The sequence below is a fragment of the Erigeron canadensis genome, chromosome 6 (assembly GCF_010389155.1).
Source record: "Erigeron canadensis isolate Cc75 chromosome 6, C_canadensis_v1, whole genome shotgun sequence".
NCBI lineage: Eukaryota > Viridiplantae > Streptophyta > Magnoliopsida > Asterales > Asteraceae > Erigeron > Erigeron canadensis.
This window is the reverse complement of record NC_057766.1, coordinates 6,842,641-6,856,327: the sequence shown is the minus strand read 5'-3', so window position 1 is coordinate 6,856,327 and position 13,687 is coordinate 6,842,641. Positions and strand designations below refer to the sequence as shown.

General features: G+C 39.6%; 1 pseudogene; it reads right to left on the bottom strand.

The window, feature by feature from the left end:
- LOC122604228 overlaps nt 1–13,687 on the bottom strand; it is an 81,595-nt pseudogene that overhangs the window by 59,399 nt on the left and 8,509 nt on the right.

The window sequence follows — 13,687 nt, the reverse complement described above, 5'->3', positions numbered from 1 at the left end:
CAAGTGTTTTATGCGTGAAATGTACAACTTCTTATAGCATATAGTAATTTTTACCAATTTCTCATTTTAACCCTCTGAACTTCCTATCTCTTAATTTTTGTCCCACATCAAAGTTTTCGTTTTTATTTTCTTGACACTAAATTTTTGGGTTCTCATGTTTTCATCAAATAACTTTCACATGATTACGATTTTACTTTTAAACATTTGGTTTTGACTGTTTTTATCCGTCTTTTTATATATAACGCTTTTAATATATAATAACTTTCATTATCGTTACGTCTTACGTTCATATAACATTTAAAGCATTAATATAGTTATTGTATATGTTTTTATACATCTTATTACTCTTTTACATTTTTATTGTTATTCCTACATGTTTAATTGTATATTTTAAATTTTGAGTTCAAATATTTGACATAAATTTAGGTACAAAACTTAATTGTGTAGAAAGCGTACTCCGCTGTACCGTGCGGATCCGGAAGTGACAACACCTTTAATCTTTTCAACACACAAAAGTCATTATTTCAAAAGAAAAGGCATAGTATTCGCGCAATGCGGCGGCGATGACAGCGACAGTGATGTGGTGACATCGAAGGATGGTAACGGCGACAACAACTGTTCGTGACGGCAGATGCATCAAGTGTGTAGGTGTTTGATATAAAATTATTTGATTTAAAAGAATAGTAGATATCTTTTAGAAGATAATGAAATGATTGTTTAAATTAATTCATTAAGGGTAAAATGGTAATTTTGCATGTCCTAAAAATCTTTACTTTTCAACATGGGGATATAATTTTTATATAGCAGTATAAATGAGCTGGACACACGTTGTGTATTTTGATCATTGGGGCACGTGAATATGGAAAACGTGTTGACTGTTTAAACACCTTTTGACAAAGACTATACGACGGTTGCTTTAAACGCTTACACTCTATGAAACCCGTTTATCTTTTCATTGATAGATAGATGTTAGATAGGCACATCCGCACATACGCCATAGTAACCTTAGACTCAGGGTAACCTTAGGCTCATAATAGATCACTTTTCACAATGGATGCATTGATTATCACTATGTGAATTTAAAAAACAAAACACGTGAACCAGTATGTTTAGGCTAAACGGAGTGGTGCGAAAAAGGAGGGATATCCACCGGATTTCGCTGCAAGTTGCCGGAAACACCGCCCCGCATAGGCGATCTCCAATATGAGCGATATCCATAGATCGCTTGAAGTGTATGATGTGTATTTTCTAGTCTTAAATTTATGAACACGAAATACCTAGCTACTGACTACTACACACTTGTGGGCAGTGAACCCGTTCGTATGCAATATAGTTGACTTGGTAAACCGAGGTCGAACACAAGGACTCAATAAGCAATTGTCACAGTAAAGTGATTCAGATTAAAAGGGGGGTTTTGTGACCGAATTGTCACGTTGCAAAGTTAGTGAAGAAAGTCAGTAATCCCGTAGGATTAATCGCAAAGAGTATTTGATCGGTTGAATCTTAACACAGACTTAAAAAATGAACACCTACTTGGATCAGCTCACATGCCAATCATCGGGTCTAAATACTACTTGCATTTGTTGAACGACTCAAAAAGTAGACAAGATGAACTCCCGTTATACTTGAAACTTTAACTGCTAAATAGATAATTATTTCTCCCGCACTTAATTTCTCCTCTAAACAGTTAAGCATTAAATTCCTGAGTTGATTTTATGATTTAATCTTTTGAAAGCTTTCTCCCGAACTGCTTATTCGCCTAATCAGATCCCTCTATCATAGACGTTTACACATTCGAAATGAATTTAATTGTTTTTAATCTTCATCGTTGATTTCTCCCGAACTCCAACGATTTCAGGTTAATTACAGACCGATTAACCATTTCATAAATCAATTGGCAATGACATAGATTTCTCCCGAACTTCTAATTACAATTATCAATCAATTAATATAAAAGTTGAAAACAATATTTAAATCCAAATAAATGAGGATCTTCGATTAAACATATAAACCTTGTTCAACATTTGCAAGCAACATCAATTCGACCCTATGACATGCTTACTACCCAAGTGGGTGCTAAAGATTTAGCTATTCATATTAGAAATGCAAGAACAAACAAATAGAGAGGAAATCATATTATACCAAATGAATGATGATAATCCGGTAGCAATGATGATTACAATCAAAAGCTGAAAATAATCGAAACCCTAATCACTTGGTTGCTCCAAAGTATTCCTAAGTATGAGAAAAACTATCAAAATTGTGTTATCAATTCGTCCAAAAGTGCAGAACCCTAACTAATCCTTTGTACAAAACACGCGTGTAACGGCCGTTAGTGGGCTAACGGCCGTTAGTATTATACTTGAGGTCTAACGGGGGTTACTGGGGTAACGGCCGTTACTCTTCAGTTGATTTCTAACGGCCGTTAGTTCTCTAACTGCCAGTTACAGGAGAAACCACAAACCACCAATGTAACGGCCGTTACTGGGCTAACGGCAGTTACAACTTCCAGATTTCGTTTTCTTCGTCTTTCGCTCGATTTCACCCGAATCTTTCTCCCGTTTCTCCCTTAACTCATCAAAATCGACCAATTCATTCGTCTAATCAATTTCCAACCTGAAAACACTCAACACACCTTCAAAGCATCGAAAGTTGGATATAAAACTATCAAAATGACGAATAATTGGTTCTAAAGTCACGTGGGAAATGGTATAAAATATGACACATCAAATCCCCCCACACTTAAGCTTTGCTTGTCCTCAAGCAAATCCAAACTAAAAATCATAAAATTCCTTGGCATATCATGGAACCACATTTCAGTAATCAAAAAGAAGCTCAACCACAATCAAGAATGTGAATAAATGGTTAGGCAGTTTTAATCTTAAATAAAAAAACCGGAACGTTTGACAATATTTGACTGATATACAAGCCTCAATAACACGACTAGGCACAAATGTAACAAACAAGTGATATCTCGCCTATCCTACTCCAACTAACATTCATTTGGGGCTGAATATTTGAATAATCACTCAATGCCAAGTCGTGATGCATATTCTTTTAACCATAGGCTTGTACAAGGATCGTTCCTAAGTCGCCAAGGTGCATGCGCCCTATAACGTCTATCAAAAGAGGACTTTAAGGGTTGTAACATTTTAAGGCTAAACAACGTATTTGAACAAGGTATGGAAATTTTGGAAACAAGTAGTGTTAAACAAAGAACTAACACAACATTTAACAAATTTTTCACATATAGTCTAGTCCAAACAAACCCATGTCATTAGTTGCCAACGGTCCACATCCCAAGAAGTTATCCTGACCATACCCCAATAGAATGATCCAAAAACTGACACCATTGTGGTGTAAGACAATCAAACAACCTATCAACCAAATCTAACCGTGTTGACTTCAACAAACTTGCCAACCTCAAACACTCTAATCAAATATATCAATTTAAGAACACTTCATTGGTTTTAAACGACGTACCAACTTACATAAAATGATTTGACAAAAGGGAGAAATACCAACTGACAGCTCAAGCTTCTTCTTTCGTTTATATATATATATATATTTTTCTTTCTCTTTCGTGAGCTACTTTTACTCTGACTAATTGGTATTCTCTTACAAAATTTAAGAAACAGTGACAAATCATTACAAAAGATGCCAAGATTAACAGTCTAGACTTTTCCAAAAACCATGACGAAATCAAACTATCCCCATAAGATGAGAATATCTCGACCGACATAATAAGGCAAAACCCAAACCATCCATCCAATCTAGCAAAGGCAACCAAATGACCCACCAGGGCTTTGACTATCGGTATGGCGAGGAAAGGTTTATTTTTAGGTAGATTTAATAACAAAGAACAGGCTAGTGACAACAAGTTTTCTATTGTTTCTTGCACTAAAAGTGAGTGCAACATACGGGTTTTTAACGGGTGGTTCACTAACCAGAGTAGTTAGCTACTAAGCACATTACAAAACATGCACATAACAAATTTTTACGAAACAAAAGGTGAATGAACAAAGAACAAGGTTTTATCCTAAATTTGCCTCTTTTTCATCTAGCAAGATAACGGAACGATCAACAAGGACAAGTTCTAGAATCAACGCAATCACCGGCACACTCATAGCAAATGAAATAACTCGGAAATGGAAAATCAACCTCAAACTTGCACATCATAGTTCAGAGCTCTAAAAGAGACCCTTACTTCCGGATAAATCCAAAAGCCTAAGAGAGGGACAAATTTACAAGGTTAAAGGTTCCAAAACCGTAACACCTATCATATCTAGCAATGAATCAATAATATCTCACAATTTTGGTGTTTTGGTGCTATAAGCATGCTAGTAATGTTATTAATCCAGAAGGAGTGCCACATTAATCAATCAAAATACATTCCACACATTAAAATTTTTACCAAGGGTGTAGTTACATTGCTCAATTATATGTATAATTAGGTGACCAAAGCAATTAACTACAAGGACAAGCAAGCAAAAGTTTCACAATTCCCTAAAATACCCGACTTTTCCTATTTACCATCCCCCCACACTTAAGTTGGACACTGTCCTTAATGTCCAATAACTAAGCCAATCTAAAGGAAATAGGAAAGGTAAACTAAGAAGCAAAAAATAAGGAATAAGAAAAACTTGCCGGGTATGAAAGGTGTTCCATGCGTGAATGATGCCAACAAGAAACATGAGCGCTGAACTTACTGCCAGCATATGCATATGATAATCAACGTGCTATCACCACGAACACACAATAAAACGTTAATGTATATGTAAAGAGAAAACAACCTGCAATGTAAAATTTTATGCAATCAAACCAAAATGCAAGAGAAAGAAAATATGCTCATCACCTCTGGAAGGTGGATATACACAATTAAATACACATCTAAAGAGAAACTGAAAATGTAAAAATGTATCAATGATAATAAGCAAAACCATCCATGCTCAAAGCTCAGGCGGAGGAAAGGCTGAAGGAGCGCCATCGCCGTCACCATCACGTCGCCCACCAAATATACCATGGAAATCAAAGGCATTACCAGAGTACCTATCACCACTGTAGGGAGGCGGTTGAGAACTACTGGTACCGGCATCCGATGGGGCTGCTTGACCGTACTGGGGATAGTAGTGATCAAAAGCGTTCTGGCTGATGGGATAAATCGACGGTGGCATAAACGGCTGCTGAGGAGGGAACTGCTGGGGAGGTACCTGTGATGGTACAGAAGGCACCTGTGGGGGAGACCCTGAAGCAATCCAACTCTGCATGTAAGGTTGGAAGTACTCCTGCTGATACGCCATTCGGTTAACCTGACTACCAACAAAACGCGACCAATCATCCTGGCGGTCCAATCGCTCGTGAATCCCAGTGAGCCCATGAAAGATCTCGTCCACACGCTGCCCTAAACCTGAAAAATCAAAAGAATGTGAGCTAGAGGTGGCACCTCTAGTTGGTGCAGAAGCACCAACACCAGCATCCGGCATCCGGCTCCTCATCCATCTCATCCTCATCATCCTCAGCGTCCATATTGTCTCCTTCATCCTCCGAGTCCTCATTCTGGCTAACCATACCCATTCTAATCATTGTCGCCCTATCAAGTACCCCACTGCGACAATAAGCTTGAAAACCCGGTAAAAGACCAAATTGATCCGTTTGGACCAAACCCATCCTCCTTGCCAAATGACAAACAAAGAAACCACCGGCTACATGACCCTTGGCTTTACCATGCCCTTTTTCATACAAATATAAAGCCACAGCCCTAGCTAGATTGCAAGAGACCTTCCGAACCATGCAATACAAGAAAAATAATCAGTGCTAGTAGCATTATTTGAACTACTATGCCTATTGGAGATGGTCTCGGCTATCATTCTTAAAAGTAGCTTGTAAACCGGGTTTCGAACAGCAGATTGTTTGACATTATAGTGGAATTCTTGGTCACTCAAATTCTCCTCCTCCCAAAACCTAGCTGCAGTCATGGATGCGGGCCATTGAATAATCCCCTTTGTAAAAGACACCCTCTGAACATCATCCTCACTATAAAACCCTAAATGGACCCCGAACTCTTGGTATGACATACAATGAATTTGACCTCCTAGGTGGAATGTCATAACTGTTTTCTTACAACTTCCCTCGTCCGTATTCAACCTAAACGAACTAAAGAATTCATTGCACAAGTGTCTCCAGATGTTGGTGTTAATGGAGAACAAGGCCCTCCAAGGGGGTGTCAACAATCCGTTCAACTCCTCAACATTTACCCCTAACTCCCCCAGGTTATCGAAATCTAACCTGCGATTAGCAATAATAGGCTTACGCCTCACAGCATCTAGAGTTATCTTAGGTTGGTACTTTGCGGGTACCTCCTCGGGAGTACGGATGACGGGTGCTCGAGCTACAGGTTGTCTAGCTCTTGAAGCGGAAGCTTCAGCTGAAGCGGCAGCCCTTTGCATGTCACGCTGTCTCTTGGTAGCCATCTACAAAATCAAGCATACACATATATAAGGCTACAAAACAATGTAATGACTCCAAGTCTACAAAAAAAAACTTAAACCAAAGAATTAAATCACAGAAATCATCTAATTAAAATTTTCTCTAAATGATAGAACAAAACCTTAATTCAGACAAAATCAATTCAAGTGATTTTTCATACAAATAATTCCACCATCATTATCCATTCCAATTCTCAAAACTCATATTTGTTAAATAATCACAGAAATTATCACATTAGAATTCATCTCCTAATTAAAGAAAAATTTAACTCTAATTACGACAAGATCAATTTAAGCGACTAGTAACAAACATTATCTATGATTCTTAGTTACACAAACTTTAATCTTCCCCCCACACTTAAACTAAATAATGGGGAAGATAAACAATAACCTCAACAATAATCTAAATCACCAAATCAGTGACTATGGCTACTAGATATATCTTTGATAAAATAACCATACCCACTAAACTTTAACTCCACATACACAATATCTCCAAGAACAATGAGTATCTTCAAGAGTAATAAATAAATATAAAACGAAAATTAAAAGAAAAGATTGAAGAGTTATACCTGAAGAATTTGATGATTGAACAAGGAATTTGGAGATTAATGTGAGAAAAAGGAAGAAACAAAAAGATTGAAGCAAATGAACCCCTCCCCCCCCCCCTCCTTTTTTTTTCAGCTGTCGTGTGTGTGTGGATGTGTTTGAGATTGGATTTTTGAGATTTTCCTGACAATAATCGACCTTATCTATCCAGACTTTTCGCGTGTAACGGCCGTTACTGGCCTAACGGGCGTTACAAAACAGCGTAAAGACTAACGACCGTTATAGGAGTAACGGGCGTTACAAAACAAAAGAAGGCTAACGGGCGTTAGGGCCCTAACTGGCCGTTACAGCAGGAAAACAAAATCCCCCTCTAACGGCCGTTAGAGGGGTAACGGGCGTTACACGCGTCCAGCAAAGTCAAAATCTAACGAACTTGTGACACTTGATGGACGACAGGACTTGAAGTGACAGCTTACTAACGGCACTTCTACTTACCTTTTGCACCTGACTTACCTCGACGCCTACGATGAGCTACGGACCTGCAATTCTTGATACAGAAAACATTAAAAACTGAAAAATGATTTAAACTAAGGAAATAAACAAAATCTTTTTGGCTTTTTTTAAAACTTTTACATTTTTATGGATTTTTTGATTTTAGGAAAAGAAAATGACAAGATAAAAATGAAACATAAAATGAAACAAACTCGGGTTGCCTCCCGAGAAGCGCTTAATTTTATTAACGAGTCCTTAGCTTGACTCGATCACCTTTTACTTTCACTTGTTGATGGCATAAAAGCCAATTTCGAACACCTCCGCATTTTCTTCATCTTCTTCATGATAATGCTTCAAGCGTTGTCCATTTACAATGAAGCTCTCATCATTGCCATACAACTCCACATATCCAGACGAATAACTTCTTTTCACCACATACGGTCCAATCCATCTCGACTTGAGCTTCGGTGCTTTGATTTTGTACTTTGATTGAAACAAAAGTACCTTGTCACCGGCTTTAAATTCCTTCCTCTGATCTTCTTATCATGCCAAGCTTTTGTACGCTCCTTGTATAACATGGAGTTGTCATAAGCTTGCAACCTCATTTCATCCAACTCGTGCAACTGCAAAAACCTTTTCTCACCAGCCAAGATTAGATCCATATTACAATTTTGCAAAGCCCAATAGGCTTTGTGTTCAATCTCAATTGGGAGATGACAAGTTTTTCATAAAGAAGCTTATAAGGGGTAGTACCAATTGGAGTCTTGTAGGCGGTTCGAAACGCCCACAAGGCATCATCAAGCCTCTTGGCCCAAATTTTGGGTTATCTTGCACGGTCTTTTCAAGGATCCTTTTCAAAGCCCTATTCGTGTTTTCCACTTGGCCGCTTGTTTGAGGGTGATAAGAGGTGGAGAACCTATGGGTGACCCCATACCTCTTTAAAACCTTAGCAAGCTGGTGATTCGCGAAATGGGACCCGCGATCACTAATTAAGGCCTTTGGTACACCAAAACGGCTAAACAACTTTTTCAAGAATTCAATTACAACTTTAGCATCATTAGTCGGTAGGGCTTTAGCTTCGGCCCACTTGGACACATAATCAACGGCTACCAAAATATAAAGAAACTTATGTGACGGAGGAAAAGGACCCATAAAGTCAATCCCCCATACATCAAAAACCTCACATACCTGTATCATTTGTTGAGGCATTTCGTCTTTCTTAGTGATATTACCTTGACGTTGACATGCATCGCAAACTTCCACCAGCGTTTTTGCTTCCCTGAAAATGGTGGGCCAATAGAACCCTGCATCATATACCTTCTTACCCGTCACAGATGGCCCGTAATGACCACCGGTAGGACCATGGTGGCATGCATCCAAAATCACACGGGTTTCAGCACCGGCAACACATCTCCTGATCATCCCATCTGCACACATTCTAAACAATACGGTTCCTCCCAAAAATAATGCTTAATCTCAGAAAAGAATTTCTTCTTTTGTTGAGATGTCATTTCTTCGGGAAGAATGTTAGCACAAAGATAATTAGCAATGTCTGCAAACCATGGTTCTTCTTCTCCTTGCACCTGCATCAAATCCTCATCAGGAAAATAATCATTAATCTCATGCTCTTGCAACTCCTCAAGGCGAGGGTTTTCGAGCCTACTCAAATGGTCAGCCGCCACATTTTCCGCCCCCTTTTTATCCTTGATCTCAATGTCGAATTCTTGCAAAAGCAAAACCAACGAATGAGACGGGGTTTGGCATCTTGTTTGGAAAACAAGTACCTCAATGCGGAATGGTCGGTGTAAACAATGGTCTTATTCAAAACCAAGTAGGGACGAAATTTGTCAAAAGCATACACAACGGCAACAATTCTTTCTCGGTCACGGTGTAATTTTGTTGGGCCGGATTCAAAGTCTTGCTAGCATAAGAAATGGGACGGAAATGTTTATCCTCCCTTTGGCCTAAAACGGCCCCTAAGGCAAAATCACTAGCATCACACATTAACTCAAAAGGTAATGACCAATCGGGTGAAATCATAATTGGTGCATTAATCAACTCTTTCTTTAACAAGTTAAATGCGTTAAGACAATCATCATCAAACACAAAAGGGACATCTTTTCCAACAACTTGGTCATTGGCCGGGTGATTTTTGAGAAATCTTTTATGAACCTACGATAAAATCCGGCATGACCAAAAAGCTTCTAATTGACTTGACATTAGTAGGTGGAGGTAACTTAGCGATAACATCAATTTTTGCTTTATCAACCTCTAGACCTGCTTTAGAAACTTTGTGTCCCAACACAATCCCTTCCTTTACCATAAAATGGCATTTCTCCCAATTTAGTACCAAATGTGCCTTTTCACATCTTTCAAGCATTTTGTCAAGACTTTCTAGACAACTCTCAAACGAACTACCAAAAACAGAAAAATCATCCATGAAAACTTCCATGGAGGTTTCGATCATGTCTTGAAAAATGGCAATCATACATCTTTGAAAAGTTCCGGAGCATTGCAAAGACCAAATGGCATCCTCCTATAAGCATAAGTGCCATAGGGACAAGTAAAGGTAGTCTTTCTGGTCCTTGGGGTCAATGGGTATTTGGAAGTACCCGGAGAACCATCCAAAAGCAAAAAAATACTCGTTTCCGGCTAACCGTTCGAGCATTTGATCAATAAAGGGTAAAGGAAAGTGATCTTTGCGGGTGCATCATTCAATTTCCGATAATCAATGCATACCCTCCACCCCGTGACAGTTCTAGTAGAATCAATTCGTTCTTTTCATTCAAAACTACGGTCATCCCACCCTTTTTCGGCACACAATGCACCGGACTTACCCATGAACTATCCGAAATGGGGAATATGATTCCCGCATCAAGTAATTTAATTATCTCTTTTTTTACACATCTTTCATGTTCGGGTTCAATCTACGTTGCCTTTGCACAACCAGTTTAAAATCATCAATAAAATTTATGGTGTGCTTACAAAATTCTGGACTTATACCCGGGATATCGGAAATTTTCCATGCAAAAGCCTTTTTATGGGCCTTCAGGACGGTCATAAGTCTAGACTTTTCATCCTCCAAAAGTGAGGAGGAAATGACAACGGGCAAGAAAGACGTACCTTCGAGATAAGCATACTCTAGATGGTCCGGAAGTGGTTTGAGTTTCAAATCGGTAGGAGGATTCTCCACCGAAGTTAGCACTCGTCTTCTATCATTACCGGTGATCTCTTCAAAAGTGTCATCTTCCGGTGGCGTTTCATCAACACTTGACGCCATGATCTCCTGCACCATTTCACCAACCATTTCTTGTTCTTCTTCACTACAAGCTAGAAATGCTTCATCTCCCTCCATATCCAGAAAATCCATGAGCTCCTTTTCCAAAACATCTTCCTTCTCGACTACATCGATCTTGAAACAAGATTCATCGCATGAGTAAGGATGCTTAAGAGCCCTATCAATATTAAAAACAACCCGGTCATCGCCAACCCTAAGGAAATCCTTAGCTTTAACACGGATGATAGCATCCGCGGTCATGAGGAACGGTCGGCCAAGAATTAGAGGGACATTAATATCCGCCTCCATTTCTAGAACAACAAAATCTACCGGGAATATCATATGACCTACCCTAATTTGCAAATTTTCCGCTATCCCCATGGGATATTGGAATGAACGATCCGCGAGCCTAATGCTCATGCGGGTAGGGGTCAAATCACCTAAAGACAATCTTTTGTACACAGAATAAGGCATTAGATTTATGCTAGCCCCTAAATCGGCTAATGCCTTATACAAGACAGCACCAAAAGCACAAGAGATAAGAAAACTCCCTGGGTCTTCTAGCTTAGGAGGAATCTCATTCTTGATGATGCTGACACCTCGGCACTCAGTACAGTTGTCTGTGCCTCTTCTAACTTCTTCCTGTCCGAAACAAGATCTTTGAGAAACTTTGCGTAATTCGGCATACCTGCAAGAAGATCAACTAAAGGAACAGTTATGTTAACATTTGAATTAAATCAACAAACTTTTTAAAATTTTCCTTTATCTTCGCTTTCCTCAATCGTTGAGGAAAAGGTATCTTTGGTTGATACGGTTTAACTGGTGGTTTCTCAACAGGAGTCTTCTCAGCATCTTGGAGGGAACGGCCGGTGTCTTCACGGCGGGTTCCGGTTCTATCTCAACCTCATCATCAACGGTTCCATCGGCATCAACCTGCACAAGAGGAGTACATCATTAGCCATGGTTTGCAGAATTGTAAATGTTACCTGCTCTTGTTGTGATTGCGTTGACTTGTCGTTTCGAGCGTTCGGGTGGCTATACTTGGCTCCTGATCCTTGGCTATTTTGCTGAGGCTTAGGATTCTGCTGGGTATTGCTCGGTAATGTACCGGGCTGCCTATTTGATGTTCCTAGCCTTTCAAGCTTAGCCTCGATATCCTGAAACGTTGCTTGAGTACTCTTCGAACTTTGCTCAAGCTTATTTGCCAATCCATCCAACCTAGTAGTCATAGCATCCCATTGAGAGGCCATCTTCTCACTGGTAGCTTTCTGAGCGCTACAAATCCTCATGATGCTCTCAATTCCGAATTCGCATTTTGGACTGTTGAACCTGCTACCTGCTTCCACTAAAACCAGAATTGTTAGCATTAAAATTAGACGAAGGATAAGAAGTACCTGATGACCGATTTTGATAACCGGTACCCTGACTGAAGTTCCCTTGCTGATTCTGGACATAGTTAACTTCCTGAGCTGCTTATCGGACAATCTTCTGAATAATGCATGTCCCCACAGTAGTCACATCCATCAGCAATCAATTAACATCCCTTTCAATGCTTGAATCTCCACATCTTGGTTGTCAAACCTCTCGTTCATCTGCTTTGTTAGGGCTTTGACTTCAGCAACCAAGCTTGACTCTTCATACTCTCCAACTTCGCTACAGTCTTTCCATCGTTCTCTTGCTTACAACCTCATCGCGATCAGAGAATTCCTTGGCCATATCATCCAAGATTTTGTATCCTTCAGCCGGGGTGACACATTATCAAAACTACCTCCAAATGCCCCGGCTAATTCCCTTAGTTCTCTTTAGCAACCATCGTAGAAGATCTCAACCACTGCTTCCGTGTTCAGAATGTTCCTGGGCAATTCTGGTCATCTCCTTATAACGTTTCCAGGCATCTACTACATCTTCCCCGGATCTTGAGTGAATGATCGGATCTTATTCATAACTGTCTCTGAGTTGATAGATAGAACTCATCAATAAACCCAACACGAAGCATCCCAAGTTGTAGTACAGATCATCTGGCTGCTCCTTTAACCATGCTTTAGCCCTCCACATAAGGAGTGAAAAAAAGCTCAAGCTTCACATTGTCATCTTGGTTCGCGCCATAGTGAGTAAAAACTACAAATCTTCTCGAACTTTCCAAATGCCCATATGGATCATTATTTCGTCACCCCATCGAACTTCTCCTCCTCCACACTTTTCAAATGACTTCCTTAAGAGAAAAGTTTACTCGGTGGTTGGAAGGCGAATAGGAGTGCCCTATTAGTAGGGATATTTCTCCTACGGTCACCGTAAGGACGGTTATTAGGGTTTCCGGCTCTCTATCACCCATTCTCTGGCTCTGACTGGTGAGTTGGTTGAGGATTTTCTCTAGGAATCTCGGTTAAATCCTGGGATCAGTCTTGTATCGATTATCTTCTTCCCCTGAACTATCACCAGTTTTGAACAAACTACTACTTCGGAGAATTAGGACTTAAGTGCACCCGGACGTTGAACTTCCTTTGAGTAATATTTATCCAAATCTACGTGGGTGGTCGCGGTTTCGGTGTTTGAAGGCTCCGTGTTGTGTGATCTGATTAAGCGTCGTCTGGCTTTCCCTGGATTAGATTGAGGACTAAGCAAGGTCTACAAAGGTTCTTGTGTTCATCAATACAAAGCACCTGCACCAACACCACAGAAACGTTAACCGCACCAGAAACTAACAAAATAAAACTGAAACAAAAAATAAAATCTAACTATGAAAAACAATTAATTCCTCACAATTGAATGCAAGGGAGGATCGAATCACAAAACTAACAATTACTTAATTCAAGTCCCGGCAGCGGCGCCAAAAACTTGATGTGTATTTTCTAGTCTTAAATTTGTGAACACGAAATACTAGCTA